Source organism: Monodelphis domestica, chromosome 6, assembly GCF_027887165.1.
Source record: "Monodelphis domestica isolate mMonDom1 chromosome 6, mMonDom1.pri, whole genome shotgun sequence".
Lineage (NCBI taxonomy): Eukaryota > Metazoa > Chordata > Mammalia > Didelphimorphia > Didelphidae > Monodelphis > Monodelphis domestica.
In genome coordinates, this window is record NC_077232.1 from 204,530,725 (window position 1) to 204,553,067 (window position 22,343).

General features: G+C 39.2%; 1 protein-coding gene across 1 annotated transcript in view; it reads left to right on the plus strand.

The window, feature by feature from the left end:
• APELA (apelin receptor early endogenous ligand) overlaps window positions 1-22,099 on the plus strand; it is a 36,851-nt gene extending 14,752 nt beyond the window's left edge. Inside the window, exon 3 of the mRNA XM_016423137.2 lies at window positions 19,957-22,099. The gene's annotated coding sequence lies outside the window, so the exon portion shown is untranslated. The remainder of the gene's footprint in view (window positions 1-19,956) is intronic.
• Window positions 22,100-22,343: the final 244 nt, after the last annotated feature.

Below are 22,343 nucleotides of genomic sequence, written 5' to 3' on the forward strand. Positions count from 1 at the left end.
TCACTGGCCAAAACTTATCAGGAACCACGTTAACATTTAACTGGAAAATATTTAACAAAATAAATAAAAATACAATAAAACATCAATAAGTTTTGTTTGTGGTTATCTAAGTCACTATACAGCCAGATATACAGCTTTGTGACCCCCATTTCTTTGACACCATTAATTTAAAGCATACCTCCAAAGAAGAGATATGAAAAAAACAATTTCTACTCCCCAGAAATCAAAGGAAGTCCATGAGTATAGAACATTGCATATATATGCAGAATTTTTGAAACATATTCAGTGATTTTGCTGATTTTTTTTCCTCTTCTTTCCCCTCTTTTAAAAATATAACTTATTCTACTAGATGGCTGTCTGGCAGAAGGCAGGAGAAAGGATATGGGGGAATTTAGGTGATAAAAAAATCAATAAAAATTCATTTTTAAAAATTGACGTGTTAAATATTAGTAAAAAAACAAAGGACCTTTTTTTGGGGAAAGTCATTATAATTAGTTATCCATATGATATATTTTTGTTGGTTTCCTCCTCACCACTTAGCAAACTTCTGGGCTCTCTCTCTGCCATCTGTTAGTTTAAGCTTAGGGAATATGATTTTAATATTACCCTCAAACATATTTAAGAAGAGATCTGATGCCAAAAAAATCATAATGTGTTATTTTTAAATCATTCATTCAATTTGTATTTTGTGTCAGATGCCATAGGAAATACAGACACAAGGCATGGTAGCTGCTCCCAGGGAGCGTACCATTTCAGTGAGAGGCTAAGATATGAAAAGAATTAGAAACAATTCCATAACAACAACAAAAACCACCACAAGAACTCATGGCCTATGAACCAGATATATTCTAAGAATCAACTGACATCTGGAACTCCTCCTATATTCTCTCATAAAAACCAAGCGCTAACACATCTATGCAAAAGGTTCTGAGGCTAGCCCGCAGAATTTACTTAGTCTAAGTGTAACTGAAATATAGTATTTTTAATACTAAATTGAATTTTGGTACCTGAAAATGGGGAGCCAGAGTACAAAAGAAAAAAATACAACAAAGAAAAAGCAGAAATTATGTTCCCTTTTTTCAGTAGAGGGCAAGCTCTTGGCAAATATGGAATTATGGGCATATGGTAGTTTCCTGCTTGTTTTTTTCGGTATTCTACTTATTATCACTTGTTTTCAGTACTGTCCTGATTCATTAAATAAAGCACCCCCATCTAGACTTTCATTACCTCCAGAGTTTTTCATGTTCCCAAATTTCCTCCTCGCTCCCCATACCATGCCTTTCCCAGTTTTAAATATACACACACAAACTAGAACTTCCTTTTCTTTAGTTAGAGTTGTCAAGAGTGAAATGATCTAAGTGGCATACTAAAGTATGAATGAATCACTTTCACCAGTATGCAGTATTTAAAATATTTAAAAAATTTTTTAAAAAATAGTATTTAAAATAACTTCTTTACTGGGTATTTAGTATTTATGTTTTCAGTGCTTTTAAATAGTGTGGTTCAAAGAGTAATGAGAAAAATATTTTTGAACTGTCAAGGTACTTTTTAAAAAAAATCCCTTTGAGTGCAGCTATGAATATTCTTGAACAAGTCTTTTTCCTTGTTATCTCTTTGGGGTACAAACTCAGCAGTGCTATGGCTGGATCAAAGGGCAGACAGTCTTTTATCGCCCTTTGGGCAAAGTTCCAAATTGCCCTCCTGAATGGTTGGATCAGTTCACAACTCCACCAGCAATGCATTAATGTCCCTACTTTGCCACATCCCCTCCAGCATTCATTACTTTCCTTTGCTGTCCTGTTGAACAATCTGCTAGGTGTGAGGGGATACCTGAAAGTTGTTTTGATTTGCATCTCTCTAATTATAAGAGATCTAGAACACTTTTTCATGTGCTTATTAATAGTCTTGATTTCTTTAACTGAAAATTGCCTATTCATGTCACTTGCCCATTTTTCAATTGGAGAATGGCTTGATTTTTTGTACAACTGGTTTAGCTCTTTATAGATTTGAGTAATTAGACTTTTGTCAGAGGTTTTTGTTATGAAGATTGTTTCCCAATTTGTTGCTTTCCTTCTAATTTTAGTTACATTGGTTTTGTTTGTTCAAAACCTTTTTAATTTGATGTAATCAAAATTATTTATTTTACATTCTGTGGCTCTTTCTAAGTCTTGCTTGGTTTTAAAATCTTTCCCATCCGAAAGTTCTGACAGGTATACTATTCTGTGTTCACCTAATTTACTTATAGTTTCCTTCTTTATATTCAAATCATTCGTCCATTCTGAGTTTATCTTGGTGTAGGGTGTGAGGTGTTGATCCAAACCTAATCTCTCCCACACTGTCTTCCAATTTTCCCAGAAGTTTTTATCAAATACTGGGTTTTTGTCCCCAAAGCTGGGGTCTTTGGGTTTGTCAAAGACTGTCTTACTGAGGTCATTTACCCCAAGTCTATTCCACTGATCCTCCTTCCTGTCTCTTTGCTGACTACCCAGTAGTGTCTTCCCCTCCAAATTATTGTGCACCATTTTTTATCTGTATCTATATTGATTGTTCTCCCAAAAAGAATATAAGATTGGGGCAGATGGGTGGCTCAGTTGATGGAGAGCCAGGCTTGGAGATGGTAGGTCCTGGATTCAAATTTGGCCTCAGACACTTCCTAACTGTGTGACCCTGGGCAAGTCACTTGACCCCCATTGCCTAGCCCTTACCATTCTTCTGCCTTGGAACCAATACATAATATTGATTCTAAGATGGAAGGTAAGAAAAATAAGGTTCTGGAGAGCAAGCACTGTTTTACTTTTGCCTGTGTATCTTTGGTCAAAGTAGGTCCTTACTAAATGTTCATTGAGGGTAATTGTGGGCTTCTCCTGTGTTTTCCTGATTTATCTTTGGGTTTCAGCTCCTGGCTAATGATTTCTAATCCTGTCCTTGCTAGTCCAGAGATAACATTTTTTGGAGGAAAAAAGACAGAAGCAAAATAAAAGTTGAGGAGTTAGCCTTCTCACCATCATATTTATCATTTCATCTTCCTCAAGCAGAAGACTTGGCCTTTCTTTGATCCTCCTTTTGCCCCCAGCAAAAATGAAAAACAAAACCCATTTTGTTGTCATTAGAAGGAATCATTTGGGGATTTAAGGTGACACAACTTCTATAGGGCCAGGAAAACATTTTGGAATAATCCTCCATTATCTGCCCTTACATCCATTTTTTCTATGTCTTTTATTTTATTTAAAAAAATTTTTAAACCCTTACCTTCCATCTTAGAATTGATACTGTCTATTGGCTCTAAGGCAGGAGAGTGGTAAGGGCTAGGCAATGGGGGTTAAGTGATTTGGCCAGGGTCACACAGCTAGGAAGTGTCTGAGGCTCCATGCATAAGTCTTAAATCCTAAGTTAATTGATTAATTCCTTGGTAGCCATGTACTCTCTTTGGGCAACCCTCACTTGTCCTCTTCACTCAGAATTTCATTTCTGAGAATTTCCCCATCCCGCTTATGTCAAATTTACCAATAGATAATTAAGCCACTGTATCTGGCTTATTCATTTTCTGAACCCTTTGAAGTATTTTCTTCCAAAATATAGAGTACAGGGCAGATGAAATTCATGCTTCTTCTTTTCTAGACGGATATATCATAGAATAGTCACTTGCCCCCAAGGTGTCCATAGTTTCTTCAACCTATTCTTTCTAATCTGGTCTAGGATATCAATTAATTCCCCATGTCACTTGTGACAAGGAAATCACTTTAAAAGACTGATATATATTAATTTAAGATTGCCAAGGAATTCAGCTATGTAATTCCTTAATGAAAACTCAAGAGAGCAGTCAACCTTTTATGGAGTTTAATTACAAACAGGAAGAAGAAAGGTATAAGAGAGAGAGAGAGAGAGAGAGAGAGAGAGAGAGAGAGAGAGAGAGAGAGAGAGAGAGAGAGAGAGAGAGAGAGAGAAAGGGGAGAGAAGGGAATAGGGCTTAAATACCCCCTCTGTTTAGGCTGTGCCAAAAGGCCCAAGCCCTTAGATAGCTGAGGCAAAGAAAAGAGATCAGTCCCTATCACTCACGTGACCAAAATAGAGAAACAGTCTCAGGGGCCTCCACCTCCAGCTTCCTTCAGAGCAAGCTCCTCAGAGCACAACCTCTCAGAGCAAAACCTCTCCAACCTCCCTAGTCCTCAGACCCCTCTATCTTTAAGGAAACCATCCAAGTTACCTCCCCTCAGTTCTCACATCTACCGATCACTGTCCGTGTCTTCCCTGTGCCAATGGTGGCTCTAGCTTAACCCAGGACCGCCCAGAGGTCTGTGGCTTTGCACATGTCTGTTGAAGGTCATATTCTCAAATAATTAAATCTTGATCTATGCTGCAGCCCTTCCTAAATCCTGTTAGGACTGAGTAGGGTGGAGATTGTATCAATTCTAAAATCAATCATGACTCAAAGGACTTCCTGTTCTATGCTTAAGCATAGGTCAAAGCCCTTTCCATTGTTTAGCAAAAGGTTTCTGTCCTAAAGTAATCTTAAGTAGGGAGGAGAAAGACCCTCCCATGCCAAGGGGGTTCACATTCCAATAGACTATCAGTAGGAAATTTTTCAAGTATGAAATTTCCCAGTGGTGAAATTTCCAACATTTATAAGTCTAAGAAATTTTAAGGTTTACACACTTCACTTCCTCTACCTTTTTGACCCAGAAAAGAAGCCAAGAAACTATGAGCTGCTCTGCTTTGGGCAGAAAAAGAATATCCAAAAGATGTCCAGATCTTTAAAGTTAACCATTACTACTATATCATGTCTATATCATGTCTTCAATATCAGGTTTGGAATCTACTTCCTAAGTGCCTCCTCTCATCCACTCTTCAAAGGACAAGAAGGTTCCTTTGAGCTTCAGGGAGCCTAGATTCCAGGCCCAGCTCAGCTACTCCCTACCTGCATCCCTTTAGGCACGTTGCCTCTCTAGCCTCAGGTTCCTCATCTATAAAACAAGATTGGACCAGATGACCTCTGCTATCCTTCCCAACTCTGATCTTTACTCTTCCTCCTGACTCCATAGTCAATCAGTTTCCAAGTCTTATTGAGTCTATTTCTACTTGATTCCCTTTCCCTTTACAGAACCAGCTCCCAATTCAGGCCCTCAAAACTTCTGGCCTAGACTACTGTAACACCCTCTTAATTGATCTCTCCACCTCAAATCTCTTCCTTCTCCAGTTCATCCAACATTTAGCTACCAAAGTGACATTTCTAGTTTCTAAAGCTAATTGGGTCACTCCCCTGCTCATGAAATTGTAATGGCTCCCTATTGTCTCCAGGATAAAATTTTAAAAACTAAATTTATATATATGTATATATATATATATATATATATTTAAATTTTATTTTATAAAATATAAATAGTATATATTATATATAAAATAAATAAAAATTTAAAATAAAATTTAAATTTTATTTATTAATATTAAATTAAATATTATAATTTAAGATAGATAGATAGATAGATAGATAGATAGATAGATAGATAGACACACACACACACATCCCCCAGTTTGCCTTTAAAAACCTTTTACAATTGCTTCACCCTTTTTCTTAAACCCTTACCTTCCATCTTAGGAATAATACTGTCTATTGGTTCCAAGGCAGAAAGCAGCAAGGGCTAGGCAATGGGGAGTAAGAGACTTGTCCAGGGTCACACAGCTGGGAAATGTCTGCGGTCACGTTTGAACCCAGGACCTCCCGATTCCAGGCCTGGTGCTTTATTCACTGAGCCACCCAGCTTCTCCTCATCACCTCACTCCTACATCGTTAAGGCTTACAATCCTTAAGGACATCGGGTCCTCTGTTAAAAATCTTCCAGTTCTCTTAACACATTATCCAAACGCTTCTTTGTGCCTGACCCGTCGCCATCTCTTTGAGACTGCTCCCTCTACTGGTGAATACGAGGAACTTGGATCACTGAAACTGACGAGCTTGAAGAGAAGGTGGTACCCAAGGGATTCCCATAATGGCCAGATCCTAGCCGATAGCACTGGAAGGGACCTTAAAGATCCTCCACACCGGAGGGTCCTAACCTCTTTTTTGCACAGTGGACGCCCCCCCTCCCCCTGCCAAGTCTAAAACTCCCTTCTCAGAGTGTTTTTACAGGCAGAAGATGGAGAGGATTATAAAGGTCAGTGAATAGGAAGCTGTACTTTTTTTTTATCTCATTCAAATGCATGCCCCCCCCCATCTATCTCTGGGCCTCCAGGTGAATAACCCTTGATCAAATGTAAACTTTTCATTTTACATATGAGGAAACTAATAACAAATGCTAATACGGCACTTTAAATTTGGTAAAGGACTTCACATATATTTTATTTGAGCCTCATGATTTCTCTGGGAGAGTTAGGTGCTATCCCTATTACTAGCATCATTTTTACAGCTCAGGAAATAATAGATCATTTGAGCAGGGTCCTACAGCTAGGAAGTGTAAGAAGACAAGATTTCAGCCCTGTCTTTCTTTCTGACTCCAAGCCTAGTCTCTGTTCACAAAGGAGAAAACTAGGTGACCCAGTGGATAGAGTACTGAGTCATCTTCCTGAGTTCAAATCCAGCCTCAGATACTTCCTAGCTATGTGACCCTGGGCAAGTCATTTAACCCTGGATGCTTCAGTTTTCCCATCCATAAAATAAGCTGGAGAAGGTCTATTTGTTAAGAAAACCCCAAATAGGTTCACAAAAAGTCAGACACAACTGAAACAACACAATGGCACTTATTCTTACAAGAACCATTCTTACAATGGTTCTCTGAGTAGCAGACAATGAGAGCTATAGCTAGACATAGATGCAAAAATAAAAGTATCAGTCATTTTTATACAGTTCCAGGAGTCATTGCTGTTTCCTCCATTGCCCTGTGTGATTGCCTCTGAGCATCTCCTAGAAAGAAGAAGGTAGAACCACCCTCAGAGTATGTAGCTTTCTGGGTTCCCAGAGCTATTTGCCAGGGCAGTGACTTTCACTACCTGCTGGAAACTCCCAGATTGAGAAGGGAGCAACCAAATAAATCTTAGGAGCCTTCAGATTCAGAATCTATTTTATTCTCATTGATTATTTTAGATTTTTGGTCACCTTCATTCTCAAATATATTCTTCCTTTCTCCTCTAGTCAGAGAAAAGCCAGGGAGAGAGGGTAAAGCTAAGCAACCCATCAACTAATTTTGACAGTATATGTGATTGTTTTTTAAAAATCCATACCCTCTGCCTTAGAATCAATACAAGTATCAGTCCAAAGGCAGGAATGGAGTAAGGGCTCCGCGATTGGCATTAAGTGACTTGCCCAAGGTCACCCAGCTAGAAAGCCTCTGAGGCCAGGTTTGAAGTCAGATCCTCCCAACTTCAAACCTTCCATTCTATCCCCTGAGCCACCTACCTGCCCTACATGATGTTTTAAAATGCAGTTTATTTTGCTTTTTTCAATTAACAAGTATTTATTTTTCTCCATCCCAACTTCCCGATGAAGAAAAAAAAGAGGAAAAACAAAACCCTTGTAACCAATTCACATAGTCAAACAAAACAGATTTTTTTCATTGGTTATGTCCAAAAATATATGTTATGTTCTATTCCCTGAGTCTGATACCTCTCTAGAGGATAGGTGGAATGATGGTCACTTCTGTTTTTCTTTCTGCTTCATTTCAGTAACTCTCTCACCCTTCTGCCATTCCCACAGAGTCAGACAACTTTTTCTTTTTTTAGAAAAAAGGATTGGAGGGGCAGAAGGGTCAGATGTATTTAGGTAAAGCTAATTAACAAGGGCATCTGAGTAGTTCAGTGAATTGAGAGCCAGGCCTAGAGATGAAAGGTCCTGGGTTCAAATCTGACCTCATACACTTCCCAGCTGTGTGACCCTGGGCAAGTCACTTAACCCCCATTGCCTAGCCCTTACCACTCTTCTGCCTTGGAACCAATACATAGTATTCATTCTTAGTTGAAGATAAGGATTTTTTAAAAAGCTAATTAACAACCCAACTGAATCTGACACTATAGTGTTCCACACTCATAGTCTCTTACCTCTACTGTAAAGTATGGAGGAGTCAGCCTTGACCATTATAATTATCCAGCATTCAGTTTAGTCTGTTTTGTTCTTTCCATTCACTTTGTTGTGATCTTCACATTTATTTTTCAAGGTTCTGCTTTCTTTACTCTGCGTCAGTTCATCAAATCTTATGTGTCCATGAAAGTTCGATATTCATTTTTTCTTATATCCCTGTAATTACGTTTATATTCCACAATTTGCTAGCCTTTTCCCCATGGATGAACATCAACTTAGCTTCCAGTTCTTTGTTACCAACAAATAAAAAAACCTGTTACTCTGAATATTTTGGAAACTTGAGCCCTCGTCTTCTTCTTTGCCCTCCTTGAGGTGTATTGTTGTTCAGTCGTGTCCGGCTCTATGGGACCCACAGAACTAGGCAGAAAAGGACCATTTGCCCACTAGGGCAGCACTGTGGCTCCCAAGAAGTCCAATTCTCTAAAGGGTGTGTTAGTGGGATCAAGACTGGAGTAGCTCCTCTGGATACTTGTGCAATGGTCCAGAGAGGGTAAAGAGGGCTAAAATCACTAGCAAGGTAGCTATTATTTGGGGGTAGGGAGAGAAGAGGGGGAAATGGGGAGAGGTAAAAAGGTCCTACCTAATTGTGAGAGGCTACAGCACCCGTGACCTCTACGCTGAAGAGGGGCTATATATAGGTATAGGAAGCTTTCATCCTGTTTCCTTTGCCTCAGCAAACAGATTTTAAATTTTCTAAAAGCATTGTCTATTTTTTTCCCCTTCTTGGTATCAAAAGCACAAAGCTAATGCCTGTCAGATGATAGACTTTAAAATTTATTTATTTATTTTTTTAAATCTTTACCTTCCGTCTTGGAATAAATACTATATATTGCTTCTAAGGCAGAAGAGTGGTAAGGGCCAGACAATGGGGGTTAAGTGACTTACCCAGGGTCACACAGCTAGGAAGTGTCCCAGGTCAGATTTGAACCTAAAACCTCCCATCTCTGGATTTGGCTCTCAATCCAATGAGCCACCTGACTTTTGCCTAGAATTTTCTTCCTCTCCATCTCCTAACTTCCTTCAGTTCCAGCTCAAATCTCACCTTCTATGAGTATAGTACCATGAGTGCCAGGGCCTCTCTTCTGTTGATTAGTTTCAATTTTTCCTGTATGTATCTTGTTTGCACCTAGTGGTTTACATTGTGTCTTCCTCCCTTAGATTGTGAACTTGAGAACTGGGGCTATTTTTTGCCTCTCTTTGTGTCTTCAGCACAGTGCCTGGAACATAATAAGTGTTTAATAAATGCTTGCTAGCTTGATTTAAGCTGCAGTGAAATAAATGAATTAGCTGGTTCAAGACGGTAAAAATGACTTTATTGCCTTCATTCTACAGCTTTCAGGGTCATCTCTGGTCTGGCTCCGTTCTCCTTAATTTCCCACAAATTTTCTAAGATCCAGTCTGTCTGCCAGGTCTCTTTAGAGTGTCTGTCCCACTTTGCTCTTCCTCTACATCCCTGCCCTCCATCCCCCCATCCAGATTTCGCCCACATCCAGCTCATCTTCTCATCAAAGCCTTCAGATTCCCTTGCTAGCCTAATCTGCTCCCCCCAATCCCCAACCCAAGCAGCCTGTACCAAATTAACTTACACGATCACAGGTTGTAGCGATTCCATCACATACAAATCTGAGATAGATATATAGGTATATATATATATATATATATATATATATATATATATATATATTTTTTTTTTTTAAGGACAAGTGGAAGGCTTCTTAAACTTGTTTTATATTCCCCTATGTCTTAACCCAGTGATAGAAGACACCGTCAGCCATTTATTAAATAAAGCCGTCCTAAGTACTTTCAATGTTCCAGGGACATAGTGGATGAGGTGTTGGCCCAGGATTCAGGAGGCCTTGAGTCCATATTTGGCCTCTGGATACTAGTGGTATAACCTTGAGCAAATCACTTAATCCTTAACTCACTTAACTGTTTGCCTCAGTTTCCTCATCTGTAAAGTGAGCTGGAAAAGGAAATGGCAAACCACTCACTCCAGGATCTGCCCAGAAAACCTCAAAGGGGGTCAGAGAATGAGACACGACTGAAGTGACTGAATGAGAACCACAAACGATGTGCCAGGTATTCAGCTTAATTGCCATGAATTATTAGAATTGGAAGGCGCCTTAAAACACCTAGTTCAAGCCCTTTATTTTACAGACACTTTGATTAATGCAACCTCAGACATCACAGTACTTTGTAGAGAACCCTGAAGACGGAGTCAGATGACCTGGACCTGTGGGAACACGGTGAGGTCAATTAACTTTTCTGGGACTCGGTTTGATCCCCTTCATAAAGGAAGTCGAACTAGATGGGCTCCAGGATTCCTTCCAGCTCTAAATCTGTGATCCTGGTACAACTTAATAAATTGCTACTAATGGGTCATTAGCTTGCCAGTATTTAATCACACAGTCAAGTAATTGTCCTCCTTAATACTAATTCTAATAAACACATTTCAGGACTAAGAGAAAGCCATTAAAAACACTTGCTGTGCTAGGAGTCAGAACTCCTGGCTCCTAATCAAGGTTCCGACACTAGGAGTAGGACTTCATTTCTGTGGTCCTCAGTTTCCACCCTTGCAAAAAAAGGAGGAAGAATCCTGCCTGCCCCCGCTGCCTCAGAGGATTGTTATATAGATCAGATGAATTAGTGCTATAGAAATATGCTGAAAATTATAAAATTAGGGGCAGCTAGGTGACTCAGTGGATAGAGAGCTAGTCCCCAGGATGGGAGGTGTTGGGTTCAAATTTCACCTCATACACTTCCTAACTGTGTGACCTTAGGCAAAAAGTCACTCAGCCCCAATTGCCTCACCCTTACAGCTTTTCTGCCCTGGAACTGATTCTTAGTATTGATTTGGAGACAGAAGATAAGACTTTTAAAAAAAGAAAGAAAGAAAATGATGAAGTTCTACACAAACAGATGCTGTAATTCATTATTATTAAAGTACCATTTACTTGGTCTAAATAACTTAAATAAAAATATTGAGCAGATTATTGAATTAACAATAACTTCATGGTAGCTTTTCATCCAGCTGGTTTAAAAAAATTGCTTTCTTTTTAACTAATTCTAAACTAAGAAATACTTTGGGAATTCCATTGAAAAAGCAGAGAAATTTATCTTTCAGAGAAAAGATAAGGATTACATTAATTCCTTGAAATCATTACCCATTTCCTGTTTCACGTGGCTGAAATTGTCTAGTTAATCTGTCCTAATGCAATAATAATCACAATTGAAGCTGGAAAGCTATGATGCTCTCCAACAGAATTATAGAAATTTCTATAAATTATACCACTAGGTGGTGCAGTGGGTAGAGTCCTGAGCTTAGAGTTGGGCAGAGGAACCCTGGCCAATCACTTAACCTCTTCCAGCCTCAGTTTCTTCATCTGTAAAATGAGAAGATAGGACTTGATAACCTCTAAGGTCACCTTCTAGCATCATACCTCACGTGGCCTTGTAATTGCTAACGTTCATCCAGAGCTCAAAGCTTTGCAAAGCATTTTTGGCATGGTGTCTTCACTGACCCTCACAACAGCCCCAGGATCCTTTTTCAGTCCCCTAGGTACATTTAGTTTGTAATCAGTAAGGAAGAGTTTTCAGAAGTCTGAACTTTTCCTGCCTCTATGCTGCTCTTTACCACCCTCTTTGGGACCAGAGGCACCATTTATTATATGGGGAGTAGTGTTTGCTTGAATGACAGTAGCTTCTCCTTCCTAAATGATATCTAAGACAATGCTCTGCTCTTAATGCCTTCTGATCTGATGTCGTCATAGCTTAAAGGGTCAAATTGGGGGTTGAAAGAGAGAGGCAGAAAGACAGAGGGAGGGGGGGAGAAAGAGAGAGAGACAGAGACAGAGAGACAGAGACAGACAGAGAGAGAGACAGAGACAGAGAGACAGAGAGAGAAAGAGAGGGAGAGACAGAGATAGAGACAGAGACAGAGAGAGAAAGAGAGAGAGAGAGGGAGATAGAGACAGAGATAGAGACAGAGACAGAGACAGAGAGAGAAAGAGAGGGAGAGACAGAGACAGAGAGAGAGAGAGAGAGAAAGAGAGAGAGAGAGGGAGACAGAGACAGAGAGAGAGAGACAGAGACAGAGACAGAGATAGAGACACACAGAGAGAGAGAGAGAGAGACAGAGACAGAGAGAGACAGAGACCGAGACCGAGATAGAGACACAGAGAGAGAGAGACAGAGACAGAGAGAGAGAGAGAGAGAGAGAGAGAGAGAGAGAGAGAGAGAGAGAGAGAGGGAGGGAGGGAGGGAGGAAGAGAGACAGAGACAGAGAGAGAGAGACAGAGACAGAGACAGAGAGAGAGAGATCTGGAAAGTGACTCTGAGATACAGGAAGTGGATAATGCTCCTAAGAGCTTCCATTCCAGGATTGAATTTGAATTCATATGATGAAAAAAAAATGAACAACAACCAGAAATGGGGAGGAAAGAAGAGGGGGAACCCTGGAGGCCAGGTTTCTGGCAAGGCAGGTGAGAAGGTTAAAGGTATAGTTGGGTTATGCCTGAAGAAATGGCCTGGGAGCCTCATCATTGGTCAGGAGGAAAGGGTTAAAGACATAACTTCCAAGGCCCAAACCAACAACACTTTTCAATGATGCCCCTTTGACCTGGTATCCTTATCAAATTGTAGTATCCCAGCTAAAAACCTTAGGCAAGTTTGGAGTCAAGGCTGGCTTTATGAGTAATAAAGATGAGGATTATAATTATAATAATAGGTCACTGCTTCAAAGTTCTCAAAAACACTTTTACATCCACCATCCCTTTTGATCCTTGCAACAACTCTGTGAGAAAGGCAGAACAAATATTATCTCCGTGTTCAAGAGGAGCCAGAGAAGCAGGGGGTACCGGGAGTGACCCAGCAACTTGTTCTCAGCACTCCTGTAGAACCAGAATCCCCTACTTTTGATTCCCTCCCTAAAGCTCTGGTTGGGGGGGGGGGAGGGGGCAGCTGGGTTGCTCAATGGATGGAGAGCCAGGACTAGAGATGGGAGTTCCTAGGTTCAAATCTAGCCTCAGACACTTCCCAACTGTGTGACCCTGGGCAAGTCACTTGACCCCCATTGCCTAGCCCTTACCACTCTTCTGCCTTGGAGCCAATACACAGTATTGACTCCAAGACTCCAAGAAGGAAGGTAAGGGTTCAAATAAACAAACAAACAAATAAATAAATGAATGAATGAATGAATGAATAAGTAAATAAATAAATGAATGAACAAACAAGCAAGCAAATAAATAAATAAATAGACAAATAAAAAATAAACAAATAAATGAATGAATGAATAAATAATGAATGAATGAATGAATGAATGAATGAATGAATGAATGAATGAATGAATGAAGCTCTGGCTGCTCAGGAAGATTCAGAACCTAAAAGCCAGCAGGGACATGGAGGTCATGGAGACCCTGCTCTAGTCTTCCCAAAAGGGGCAGGCAGACCAGTCAATGTTCGAAGAAATCCAGTGGAGGGACTGAAATGTGTCAACATGGAATCTAGGCATCCCAAACTTGTGGCCTAGTGGGATCTGATGAACCCCAAGTTTCAGGACTAGCTTATAGGTTGGAGACCCCAAAGCTTGTCCTTGTTCCCTTTTCCCATGGGAATCTACCCTGAAGGGAATCCCAGGCTAGCAGTTTCAGACTGAGTGGGGGACCCTCGGGGGAATAGACAATCCACTTCAGGTGGGAGCTAAACCCAATCCAAAGTCAGTGACTCTTCGTCTCCAGAAGCCTTTTCCCAGCATATCACACCCTCCTTCCGAAGATCGAACTCGGGACCTTCAGCTTGTGAAACTGACTTGCTGCCTATAGCGCCAAAGAATCCACAGCCCATTCAATGTCCATTCAATTTCTGACCAGCTCTACTAAGGTGGGATTTTTCCATCCTTTCCCATCTTTTGATGTTCAGTCTAACTCTTCGTGGCCCCCTGGACCATATCACACCGGTACTATCGAAGGGGTTTTCTTGGCAAAGATACTGGTTTTCCATTTCCTTCTCCAGGGGATGAAGGCAAACAGAGTTAAATGACTTGCCCAGGGTCACACAGCTAGTAAATTTCTGAAGCCAGATTTGAACTTGGGGCTTCCTGACTCTAGGCCCAGTGTTCTATCCCCTGAGCTAACTAGCTGCCTCAGCAAAGAGCCCTCATTGCCTGTATATGCCTGGGCTTCTTCAGTATTCTACCCACAGGCCTTTCAGCCTTCAGTCACCATTCCTTTCAATTCATTCTTCTAGTCAGACATCATCCTTCTGCCTAAATCTTGGTGTGTCACTCTTTCAATTGCTAGAGAGGCAAGTTCAAACTCTTTTCTTTCTTTTTTATTCTTTTAACCCCTCCCTTCCATCTTCTCAGTGTTTGTGCCCAATTTAAACTGCAGTGAAGGTGCCAGGACACATGGAACCATGCATTATTTGAATTTCATATTCTTTTTCCTAGATAATATACAGTGCCTGGCACATGGTGAGCACTATCTAAATATTAGCTATTATTATTATTTTATGTCCAATCCTGTATAAGCAAGTTCCTGCTGAATAAGGCGTCTCGTTTTACATTGAAAAGAATGCTAGATCAAAAGCCAAGGATTTGGGGCAGCTGGGTGGCTCAGTGGATGGAGAGCCAGGACTAGAGATGAGAGGTCCTGGGTTCAAATGTGGACAAATCACTTAACCCCCATTGCCTAGCCCTTCCTGCTCTTGTGCCTTGGAACCAACATACATAAGGAACAATATACATAAGAAATAATAATTATTGTTTCTAAGATGAAAGGTAAGGGATTAAAAAAAAAATCTGGCCTCAGACACTTCCTAGCTGGGTGTTCTTGGGCAAGTCCCTTATCTCTTAATTGCCTAGCTCTTACCACTCTTCTGCCTTTCATGGATCTAAGACAGAAGGTAGGCATTTAAAGGGAAAAGAAAAAGGCCATGAATTCAAATCCTGACTCTGCCATGGTTTTAGGGTGATCTTGAGCAAGTTACAATGTTTCCTCATCCGTAAGTGTCAGAGAGAGGGGAGAGACGGGAAGACTAGATGGCCTGTGAAGTCCCTTCCAACTACAAAGCAGATCTACTTGGTCTTGTTTCACATAGCAGCCCTGTTAGTTCAGACCTTCCTCATTTCTGGCCTGTTACTTTTCAGTGGCCTCAGGTCTGGTCTCCCTGGTTTCCCTTTCCCCTCTCCAACAGAAACAGATGTAAGTGTATCACTCCTGCTCAGACATCTCCATTCTCTATGGGAAAAACAAACCAAACTCCTCTGCCCGGTCTTCAGAGCTTCCACGGTTCTGCTCACAGATCACTTCCCAGATTAATGTATTCCCCTCTCTACACATACTAACAACAACGTAGCAGGAACTCCAGACACCCTCGTGGCAACTCCTACCTTTCTTTGCCCAGACTGGCCTCCAGTCCTGGGAGTGTGTGCCCTCCTCGCTTCCCAGGCTGCCAAGGCTCAGGCTCCTCCTGGAAGACTTTCTGGACTCCTCTGGTTCTTGGGGCTCTCAGCCTCCTGGGGTGCCTCCTGTGGGCTGTAGTTGTATCCCTCTTGGGGTGGGGATGGGGAGGATTGCACTTAATCCCATACCCAATACTCACACAAATAGGGCTAAGACCTCCTGGAATTGGCTCTTCCCTAAAGCAATGCAGATAACAAATTATCAATTCCTGCTCATGTCCTCCCATAAATCACCTCCGCAGGTCTAGGGCTGGAGACCTTTCTCACTTTTCTGCAGACACTCTGGGGCTACCCACCACTGAGCCCTCTGGTTAGTCTGGGGAGGATGTTAAATTGCTGAACTGAATCAATACTGGTTTGGGCACAGGTGCTCTCAGTACTTGAAAAGATTAATCAATACCGAAGGCTAAGCTTTGAACTTCATTTCTAATATTTGCCAAAAGTCTAACTGATATTATTCTGCCTGGATGAAAAATAGGCTTTTTGCCTTTGGGGAGGATCCCAGGAGGTGATAAAGGTCACTGATGGGGACTGGTGGAAGAGGTACTTATATAGGGGTGCAACATTGATAAACTTCTTCCATGGCTTTCCTTGTTCTCACTCCCTGCTCAAACTCCAGAAGCCCACTATTGCCCCTAGATAATAAATTTAATAGGAAAGGAACCTTAGAAGCCAGCAAGCCCAACCCTCTGTGACAGAGGCTGGCACCTAAGAAAGTGCCAAGCTGAATCTCTCCTGGTTGAGGGAAGGGCCCCAAGAGGCTGGAATCTTGAGAAGCAGAAGATTCCTTCTGAAGAGCAATTGGTCTCTCAGTCTTGAGAAGCTGAAGAGAGAGGGCTGGTTAAGACTTTCTCCTGAGGGTTACCCACCTTTTTTCTGCTTGTGACTGGAAATCCTCCCCCCAACATTTCCCAATAGAAAAGACTACTGAAGAGAAACCTGAGAAAAGACATTGAGCTCTTTGTCAGACTTTACTTCAACTCCTGTTGTCCTGGGTCTGAACTGTGACCAAGGGGCCAAACCCAGGGTCAATCAACCTGACTATCTCTCAGGGGGCTCAGGCTGCCAAAGCCTGAGTTCCCCAAACTTGAGGAGGGAGGAAAAGAATTTAGTTAGGGAAAGGGACCCCTTTTCCCCATTTTCCTTTACCATTCTTTTCCCTGCCAGCCATTTCTTTGTATTACCCTCATTGAATAAATTTACATTAAAGTGGTTATCATTTCCTAAATTTAAATGAAGTGTGAGTGAACAGCTTTAATGGGAAAGACATCTTCCTAAGAAGAAACATTTAGTCTCTAGTAGTGGAGGAGGACAAGAGGGACACGAGAAAATCTGGAAGAGCAGCCATAGCTGAGGAGGGAAGGCTGAAGGGGGAAAATATCCACCCCCTCTCCTCTCTCTGAACCAACCTTAAACATCAGCTGTTTCTCCTAGATCCTGTTTCTTTTACCACCTACAAACCTCCATTATACCCCTTTATTTTAAAGATGAGGAAACTGAAACCAAAAGAACTTAAGTGACTTGACATGGGGACTATGGAAATATGTATTGCATGAATGCACGAGTATAACCTATATTAGACTACTTATGCCTAGAGAGGAGCAGAGGGAGAGAATCTGAATGGCAAAATATCAGAAAACAATTGTCAAAAATTGTCAACATTTTGTACATGTAATGTCAAAAATGTATGTGTAATTGAAAAAAACTAAAAATTTTAAATTATCTAATATTTTAATCTAAAATTTGTAATAAAAAAAAGGAATTTAACTAACTATACCATGGTCATACAAGTAGTAAGTGGCAGATCCAAGTACTCCATTAGTAACTAGTAAAGGTAAAGAAAAGTAAAACTCCAAATGCAGAGATGTTTCCACTCTACTGCACTGATCAAATACAAACTTCTCTTCTTGGCTTTGAAAGCCCTTCTTCACATCTGGCTCCAATCTGCCTTTCCAGGCTTATTACCCATTACGGCACTGGACCAGAGTCTGTATTTTGGGTTCTATCCAACTTGGCTAGCTGGCCAAGCCACTTACACAGGAGAATTGCTTTGCACTTGCTATCCCCGTTGCCTGGAATATCCTCCCCATTCATTTCTACTTCTCAGCCAAATGTCACCAATGACACCAGACCTTTCCTTCTCCCTTCCTCCCTCCCGTTAACTTGTATGTATTTGGTATTGATTTATTGGGTGTATGTCTGTTTCTTCTAATGGAATGTAAGCTCCCTTTGGGCAAGGACTATTTCAGCTTTTATGTTTTTGTTCAGTTGTGTCCAATTCTTCTCTTGGTGTTTAAAATGGTACTTGGCTCACGGTAGTTTTTTAATAAATGTTTGTTGTTTGATTGGTTCTGCTCTGCCTCGGCACCAGTAGTCTCCTTCCCATAAAAGATTATCATCCTCCTAGCTGAAAAGGGAAGCATGATTCTCGGCAAATAAAATACCTTCTGAATCTGATAGCTAAAATATTTATTCTTAGATGAACGTTAGGGAAAGCCTTCCTTGAGTAGCCTGCCCACCACTCTTGGCAATACTCTACCTGCTCGATGGAGATAGATGGAAGGAAGCCAAGTCAGGGTTATCTATTTCCCTAATTGAAATCAAACAGGATGAGCCAACTGAAGACTGTCCATGACAAGAGTGTTTGCTTTCACTGCAAATACTCCACCTCATTAGTAAAAGTAGAGCAATAAGGGACCAAATCCTAATTGAGGCCGCTCAAACTTTAATAATCTGCTCCACTTGTTAAAAGGAAAACCATCTTTGGTATGCAATAAGGGGAGGGAAATTTAATAGAAAGCAATGATCAAGCCTCAGGCTAACAATCAATCGGTTAAATCTGAAACTCGTGTTGTCTAATGTCCATTGACTCAACATATCACCCCAAATAGTCACAATTGCTAATGCAGTCAATATGAAGAAATAACTACCAAAAAATCCTCCAACAACTGCCTCTGAGACCTCTTCAAAACTACTATTTGGGCCATAAGAAATGATGAGCAGTTTATTTTTTAATGGAAAAAAAACCACATGAAATTATGAAAAGAAAAACGAGTAGAACCAAGAGAACATTATATACAGATACAGAATTGTTGGCACATAGCTGTGGATGTGCACCTGCAGAGAAAGAACTGATGAATAGAAACGTGGAAGACAATTTATACACACTTTTTTTCTGTCAAATGATGCCTTCTCTGCTACAGGGAAGGGAGGGAGGAAGGGAGATCCCTGGAACTTTTAATACAATCAACAAACAAATGAATAAAATTAAATTTTTAAATGTTATTTTAAAAATTATTTGGCATATGTGTTGGGGGGGAGAGGGAATAAAAGGTTATTTCTATGGCAAAGGTCCAATAGAAGAGACATCCAGGCTTCAGAGTTAAGATTGAGCTCTTTGGCTATGTGGTTAAGTTGGCTATATGCCACTTAATGTTATTGGTCTCAGTTTTCTCATCTGTAAAATGGATGATATAATCTCTTTGGAAGTGGCTTCCAACCATTTTTACTATGAAGATCCTTTTTTTTAACATTAAAAAAAATTCCCAAGAACCTCATATGCTAAGGTAGTATATCTCTCTTTTTTAAAAAACATTATTTTATTTGGTCATTTTCAAACATTATTCATTGGAAAGAAAAATCATTTTCTTTTCCTCCCCCCCCCCCACCTCTCCCATAGCCAACGCGCGATTCTAGTAGTATCTCTTGAATGAGATTTTTTTTCAATCACATGTAGAAATAATTTTTGACAATTGTTTTCTGACATTTTGCAATTCAGCTTCTCCCCCTCCCTCTCTGAGATGGGAAGTATTCAGGGCTTTCATAAAATACATATTTCCATATTCCCCATGTTGTAACTGAAGACACATATCACATATACAATAAAACACTCATGAAGGAGGTAAAGTAAAGGGTGGCATGCTTTGATCTGCAATCAGATCCCAACAGTTTCTTCTTTGGCTCTTTATTTTTTTTTCTGATAATAGTTTATTTCTTTCCAGTTGATCATTGCATAATATTTCTGTTACCCTGTGCATTGTTCTCCTGCTTCTTTGCACAATATTTTAAAATGATTTTATCACAGAATGATCTATGGAGATTTGGGAAAGAAATAATTCATTTCTGTGCTTTTGAAAAGAAAAGATCAAAATGACAATGATTGGTATGCATGTGGACTGACAGATTCCTTGCCCTAACTCCTAAACTCCTGGAGACTGCAGCCAACAGGTTAGAAACCACCATTCTAAGAACACTTTCAGTTAATATTGTCGAAATGGATTACATAAAGTGCCAGGAAAAAAAAACAAACAAACAACCCTTGAAATCCAACTTTGTGTTTCTCTTTCAGGTTTACTTTTTTTTGCAAAGATATATGGAAATGAGCTGACTAGATCTTGCACCTAATTATGTGTCTCTTTTTCCCATCCCAAAGGTAAAAACCATTTCTAGTAGACCTGGGCTGCCAGGAAATGAGGAAGACGGAATGAAGCAAAGAGTTCTACTCAAGAAAACCTCATTATTACAACATTGTGATCTGCGTAGAGTCCAGATACTGAAAGGAATCATTGAACATCACTCAAGGACGATTATTTGTGAACATCGAGGGGAACTACAATATTTGGTTTCACTTCCAGGGAAAATAACACGAGATTCAAAAAATTATTCTGAATGATCTGCCAACATAATGAAGCCAGTCAGTTTATGCTTCTGCACATCTGGATGCTTATAGTTTTAAAAGAAAAAACTTTTCATAAATTACACTTGATATTAGAATGGAAAAGCCTAGATTTCTAGATGAATCTATATATCCATACCATAAACTGAACAAGTTACAAGAATTTTAAACCCTTGTTTTGAACTCCAGCAGTATGAACTACAGTTTTGAAGTTTAAAAATGAATTAAGCTATGTTTGTATGATGGGGGGTGGGGGGTGGGAAGTCCAGTCTAGTCCTTTCAACAATCTTTATAGTCAAATTTTACCAAACTTACTATAGAAATTAGATAGAAGACACTGAATCCAGTGGTTGCATCCAGACTCATCTTAAAAATAGGAAACTATTTAATAGTTGTCATTTTAAACAAACAAGGGTTAATGATTAAGTCAATGTAGGTCACTTAAAATTTCCAAATGCAAATTATAATATATAAATTGAATTATAAAATCCTCCTCTAATGACAGATTATTTTAAAGGTAAAAGTTGTTCATTTCTGAAATGTCTTAGAATGAAGAAATTCTGAGAAATAAAAGTTAAATTTCTGAAGCATGATTCCCAGTAGATTTCTACTTGACAGATGCAATTAAATTGTAATAATATATGAAGTTATCTTGAAGGTTCCATCTAGTTCTCAGATTCTATGTTTCCAAAGTAGCCCATTTAAGAAGACTCTTTTTAAAATGCAATTATTAGTCAGTTCTTAAATACACTGATTTGTGTCTCATTTTAAGTTTTTTTTTTCTCCTTGTACACATATTTAAGTTTCCTGCTGATGCACCCATATTAGGAGAATATGTAAATTCAGTAATTCAACACATTTTTTGAGCACCATTATTTCAGAAGTACAGTGACTTCCCTCTAATGGGCTATATAAACGAATAAAATAAAATCCTTGACTTCTGGAACGTAAAATCTAATAGGGGAAGTTGTAGGGATAAAATAAGCATCAATGAAAACAGTGAGATAAATATCATTAGGAAGAGACCAAGGGAACTTACTAGTGAACCCCAGAGGCTCGATTTGGGGAGGGAAAAAAAGGAAGGAATTGGGAGATGAAGGGAAAATATACTATCTTGGGAAAATTTGAGTTTCTGACTCTTAGATTACATAGTATTTGTATTGGAGATTAAACCATTTTCACTATTTAACTCTAATTATACAGTATTTGCATTGGGATTAAACAGTTTTCACTATTTAACTAGAAGTTAGTTTTAGAAACAAAATTTCAGGAAATTCATAAATAATTTTCAACTTAAAAATAGCATGCTTAAACTGGTAGTTTTACATTGTGAACATTGGTTAGAACAAAGGAGGCACCAGGAATCTCAGATTCCTTTTTTTAAAAATGAACAAATTTGGGCTCAGATATATTACATTTATGGAACCTTTTATTATGGAATTTTACATTATAGAATTATAGTACCTTCTGGAACCCTTTGGAATACTTGCTTCTTTAATTCATATACTGTTCACATTGGTCTTATAGAGTCCAAAGATTTTAGATAAGGTAAAAGAAAAACCCAAGCTGAAGAATCTTAAGAAACTACTTTCCTTTAAAAAACTAGGTTTCTGGAAGAATTTTAGATCTTCACTCTAAATGTGACTAAATAAAAACATGTTACTATCTATGCTATTTATGTTTATAAAATATAAACTTGTCTGTATATTTTGTAAAAGAAAAACCTTATGCACTTCAAATATATCTCATTTAATAGCATTTTACGATATTTTATTTTATTTTTTCATTAGGCCCTGTATTGCTAGAAAAAATTAAATTCATCTACTTTCTTTTATAAATTTACATTTTAAAATATGTTTCTTAGTTAACTGATATTGGGTCAATAAAAGAATACTTGCTTCTTTTGTTTTTCATGTTTTTTTTGAAGCCTGAAAAAAGTCCTCAATAAAGTCATTGAAAGTTAATTAAAATGATCACATGGTAGCAATTAATTGTGCTAAATATCACAATACAATGATGATATTTTACTTTCCAAGAGATAGAATTATAATTAGAAATAATATAATATACCAAGACCTTGGTAATTTTTTTAAACTTTCATTATATCTTAACTTCTGGGCTTAATGTCTCCCCATAACATGGTA